The sequence below is a fragment of the Macaca fascicularis genome, chromosome 1, assembly GCF_037993035.2.
Source record: "Macaca fascicularis isolate 582-1 chromosome 1, T2T-MFA8v1.1".
In the NCBI taxonomy this organism is placed as follows: Eukaryota; Metazoa; Chordata; class Mammalia; order Primates; family Cercopithecidae; genus Macaca; species Macaca fascicularis.
In genome coordinates, this window is record NC_088375.1 from 117,503,144 (window position 1) to 117,509,143 (window position 6,000).

Sequence of the window (6,000 nt, forward strand, 5' to 3'; positions counted from 1 at the left end):
ATTTTTTCATGTGTCTTCTTGCCATCTATATATCTTCTTTGGTGAAATATCTATTAATATATAATGCCTATTTTTAAATTTGATTGCTCTTATTAATGAGTTAGAAGAATTCATTATATATTTTAAATATAAATCTCTTATCACATACATGTTTTGCAGATTTTTTTCAGATTCGTGTTTGTATAGTATTATTTTATTCTTTTACCTTTACCTGTCTGTGACTTTGTATTTAAAATGCAGGTTTAGTATACAATATATAGTTGGGTTTTGCTTTCTTATCCTTCCTGACAATCTCTGATTTATAGTTGAGGCATTTGAAACATTTACATTTAATGTAATTTCTTTTCTTTCTGTCTTTTTTTGTTTGTTTGTTTGTTTGTTGAGATGGAATTTTGCCATGATGACCAGGTTGGTCTCAAACTCCTGGCCTCAAGTGATCTGCCTGCTTCAGCCTCCCAAAGTTCTGGGATTGCAAGCATGAGCCACTGTATTCAGCCTAATGTAATTTCAATATGGTTGAGGGTTTCAGTCTATGATACTAATTTTTTTTTTTTTTTTTGAGATGGAGTCTCCCTCTGTGGCCCAGGCTGGAGTGCAATGATGTGATCTTGACTCACTACAACCTCCACCTCCCAGGTTCAAGCGATTCTCCTACCCCAGCCTCCCAAGTAGCTGGGATTACAGGTATGCGCCACGATGCCCTTAGCTATTTTTTTGTATTTTTACCAGTAACGGGTTTTCACCATGTTGGCCAGGCTGGTCTCGAACTCCTGACCTCAAGTGATCCACCCACCTTAGTCTCCCAAAGTGCTAGGATTACAGGCATGCGCCACTGCACTCAGTCGATACTGATATTTTTAAAGTTTATTTTAATTTTGTTTATTTTATTTTTATTTGTTTTTACAGCCAAGGTCTTGCTCTGTCACCTAGGCTGGACTGCAGTGGTGCAATCATAGATCACTGCAGCCTGGAATTCCTGGTCTCAAGTGCTCTTCCCACCTCAGCCTCCTGAATAGCTGGGACTACAGGCACATAGCACTGTACCCAGCTAATTTTTAAATTTTTTTGTAGAGGCAAGGTTTTGCCATGTTTCCCAAGCTGATCGCAAACTCCTTGGCTCAAGCAATGCTCCTGCCTCCTGAAGTTCTGGAACTATGCCCAACTGATCCTACTATTTGTCTTGTTTCTTTTTTCCTTTTTCTGCCTTTATTTGGATTGTGTTGTTCTGTTTTTTAGTGTTTCATTTTATCTCTTATTTTAGCTTTCAGCTATAATTATTTGCTATTTTTTCTAAAAGTGGGTTCTAGGCCAGACACGGTGGCTCATATCTGTAATCCCAGCACTCTGGGATGCTGACGCAGGCAGATCACTTGAGGCCAGGAGTTCGAGACCACCGTGGCCAACATGGCAAAACCCCATCTCAACTAAAAACACAAAAAATTAACAAAAAATGCCTGTTATCCAAGATACTTGGGTGGCTGAGGCAGGAGAATCACTTGAACCCAGGAGGCAGAGGTTGCAGTGAACCGAGATCATGCCACTGAACTGCAATCTGGGTAACAGAGCAAGACTCTCTCTCAAAAAAAAAAAAAAAAAAAAAAGTGGGTCCTATGCTTACAATCTGCATCTTTAACTTGTAGTCTACCTCTACATCATATTATACCAGGTCTTGTATCATATGAGAGCTTTTCTTTTTTTTTTTTTTTTTTTTTTTTTGAGATGGAGTCTCACTCTGTCACTCAGGCTGGAGTGCAGTGGTGCGATCTCAGCTCAATGCAACCTCTGCCTCCCGGGTTCAAGTGATTCTCCTGCCTTAGCCTCCTGAGTATCTGGGACTACAGGTGTGCACCCCCACGCAGAGCTAATATTTGTTTTTTTAAATTAGAGATGGTGTTTTACTATATTGGCCAGGTTAATCTCAAATTCCTGACCTTGTGATCAGCCTGCCTTGGCCTCCCAAAGTGCTGGGATTACAGGCATGAGCCACTGTGCCTGGCCAGCATTCTACTGTCATTTCCTCTTCCCCTCCTTTGTTGCTGTTGTTTTCCTTCATTTTTCTCCTACAGATGTTGTAAATCTCAGACTACATTAGTGTTATTTTTGTTTTAAATAGTCGTTTCTCTTTTTTAAAAATTTCAAAATAAGAAAAGAATATCTGTTATGTAAATCCACACGTTTACATTTCCAGAGTCCTTTATTTCTTTGTACAGCTCCCAAATTTCGCCTGGTACTGTTTTCCTTCCACTTGAAGGACTTCTTAACATTTCTTGTAGTGCATTTGCTGGTGATAACTTCTCTCAGCTATTATTTACCTGAATGTGTCTTTATTTTGTCTTTATTTTTGAAGGATACATTTCCCCTGGATATAGAATTCTAGTTTATAAGGTTTACTTTTCTTCTAGCACTTTATAGATGTGATTTCCATTGTCTTCTGGCTTACAGTGTTTTTGACAGGAAGTCAGCCATCACTACTATATTTGTTCTCCTGTATACAAGGTGTCCCTTTCTCTGGGTACTTTAAACATTTCCTCTTTATTGCTGGTTTTCAGCAATTTTGTTATGATGCATTTTGCTGTGATTTTACTTGTGTGTATCCTGTCTGGGGTTTATTAAAAACTCAAGATCTGTGGTATATAGTTTTCATCAAATTTTGAAAAAATTGGCCATTACTTCTTCAAAAAAATTTTTTTTTACCTCCACTACCCCTTTTTCTCCCTGAGACGTCAATTATACGTACGCAAGTCACTTGATATTATCCTGTAGGTTACTGTGGTTCCGTTCATTGTTTTTCAGACTGTTTTCTGTTTGTGCTTCACTTTGGATAGGTGTTATTGCTATGTCTTTGAGTTCATTGATCTTTTATTCTGCAGTGTTGATTATGCTATTAAGTCCATCAGTGAATTTTTCATTTCAGATATTGTATTGTCAGAACTAGAGACTCCATTTCATTATTTTTACAGTTTCCATTTATGTCTCCTTCATCCTTATATTTTACCTTGAATTCTTAAAAATGTTTATAATAGTGTTTAAATTATTTTTTAGAAAATTCCATCATGACTGTCACTTTTAAGTCTGTTTCCATTGATTTTTCTTCTCATATGGGTCACATTTTTTCTGCTTCTTTACATATTTTGGTATCTATTGTATGCTAGGCATTATGACTATTACATTGTTGCGTATCTAGATTTCCTGTCTTCCTTTAAAGAGCAATGAGCTTTGCATGGGTAGTTACCTTCATATCAGCTTAATTCTTTTGAGGATTGTTTTTAAGCTTTGTTAAGGGAGATAGCCTTTACTCTAGGGCTAGCATAATCTTACTACTAAGGCATGATCTTTCTGAGGACTCTACTGAATGCCCAGGTGTTCAGTGAAAACTCTCCACCTTAGCTGACTGGAATACTAACAGTTATCATTCCTGTGTGAACACTGGGAATTGTTCAGCTTACAGACCTTCAACGATTATTTTATTGCCAGTCCTTGTGCAGTTTTAATCTGAGACTGTGCAACTTAGTATTCATCCAAAGACTTACAGGTTCTCTTTGTGCATATTTCTGGGGATTCTTTCCCTGTATAGCTTTCTCCTTTCCAGTGTCCTCTCCACAAAATTCCAACCTCTACCTCCCTGAACTCAGATCTCAATCTCCCAAACTCAGAGAGCATGCTACGCTCTGCTTGGGATGCCCTACTGCTCTGTGGTCCAGAAAGTACCTCCAGGAAGGGAGTTGGGCAAATATAGGGCTCATCTAATCTGTTTCCCTTCTCTCAGGGATTACCCTGTAATGCTTGTGTATGATGTTAGAAAACAATTGTTTCATATATTTTTTCCAGTTTTCTAGTTGCTTTGGTGGGAGGGCAAGTTTGATACCAGCTACTCTTTCATGGTCAGAAATGGAAGTCCTTATTTTTTTTTTTTTTGAAACAGAGTTTCGCTCTTGTTGCCCAGCCTGGAGTGCAATGACATGATCTCTGCTCACTGCAACCTCTGCCTCCTGGGTTCAAGAGATTCTCCTGCCTCAGTCTCCTGAGTAGCTGGGATGGTTCAATCCCAGGCTCCCCTGACTTCAAAATTACACTGTTATTTAGTCTTCCTAATATCGATGATCTGTGAATTTAATCTAGATTATAGTTTGGTTTTGTTTTTGTTTTTACTTAAAAGAACCCATTGATTAATGAAAAAAGTGCCTTACAAGGACACCTGAATGTTTGCCCAGACTTAGGGAAAAAGAAAGTTATAATCTGAATCCTGCATCCTAACTTTCTGCCTGCCTATTTCTGAGAAGAAAGATGTTTGTGCTGCCTGCTAGGGTAGCTTTCTTAATCATAATAAAGAATACCTGAACAGGAAAGCTAAGCAAGCAACTGAGAGTTAGAGTTAGGTCTCCAGAAACATCAGAAGTGCAGCAAGGTCAAAACGTACAGCCTGGGAGTGTCACCAGGGCCACCTGAGCTGAAGGAAATTTTCAAGTCAGTGTCAGTGACACAGGAGATGGGAAACAACAGTGGCTGGGGAGAAGCCCCCAAGACACATGTCGTGATCCTGTTATGGTCAAGAACCTGAAGGTTGTTAGTTTAGAGATGCTAGAAAGAGCCCATGGTCTCTAAATCTTACCCTGTCTCTACTAGGAATGCCAAGACAAGAGCGAAACTGTCTCCAAAAAAAAAAAAAGGAATGCCAAAGTCAGTATTGTTTTGAGACAGAGTCTCACTGTGTCACCCAGGCTGGAGTGCAGTGGCACAATCTCGGCTCATTGCAATCTCTGCCTCCTGGGTTCAAGCAATTCTCCTGCCTCAGCCTCCCAAGTAGCTGGGGTTACGGGTGCCCGCCACCACACCTGGCTAATTTTTGTATTTTTAGTAGAGACAGGGTTTCACCATGTTGGCCAGGCTGTTCTAAAACTCCTGACCTCATGATCCACCCGCCTCGGTCTCCAAAAGTGCTGGGATTACAAGCCTGAGCCACCACGCCTGGCCCAAAGTTATAGTTTTAAGACTTGGGGATATATAAAAAATGGAACACATTGTGGTGGCATACAAACACAATAAATCTAGTAAACTCTTCCCTTAGCCACTCCGTGTAAGTGAAGTTTCTGAGGGCTATTATCAGTGGGGACTGCTGAGGTGGAGCAAAATGCCTGACGCTGGAGCTCTATGAGGCAAACATCACTGCTGAATCCTTTTGCAGTGTTCAACTCTAGAACAGGCATAAGGCTAAAAGGGCATATTTCTGTTCCTAACTGGCACCTTTCCCATAGAAGTTAGACAATAACTGGAGTGAGTGACAAGTGATAACATTACCAACCAAGAGGAGGGCACCTGGAGGGTGTGTGTGTGTGTGTGTGTGTGTGTGTGTGTGTGTGTGTGTGTTGAAGGGGTGGTGAGAAGGAAGGAGACTCATCCTTCTCTCCTCCAATCCCAGAAACCTGAAAATGACAATAATTTGGATAGAACTGCCTTCAGAAGTAGGGAGTAGACAAGAGAAATCTAGGCATGACTGATGAGTAAAAAGAGCAACAGAAAGTGCATTAGCCGTAAATGAGAACATGGAAAAATGGAAACAGTGAATTTGTGTAGGGGGGAGGGGAGAGGATTATAGATGATTTTTTTAAAGTCTGTTATTTCAATAAATAGCTTTAAAAAAAAAAAAGACATCCTGTGTTTGAAAGTCAGGATTCTGTCTGGATATTCCTGAGTCTCCCATTCTAGGAATGTAACTCCCTGCCCTACAGGACAGCAGCACTTTAAATTAATCCCAAGAACAAAGAAGGGAGACTTTGCCACATTTTAATGGCCTCCAGCTGCAGACCAGCCCCTCCCCAGCCTTGGCCTTAGCCGCACCCTCTGAGTGTTCTGCTTTCGCACTCCCCGAGGTTTGGCTGCCTCTGAGATCAACCCCCTGGAAAATGTTACGGCCGGTGTCACCATTTGCAGAAACCATCCAGCCTCTGGTATGAGGAGTCTTGCTGGCTTTGCTCTTGCCGGGTTCTCCTATGATGAGAAATC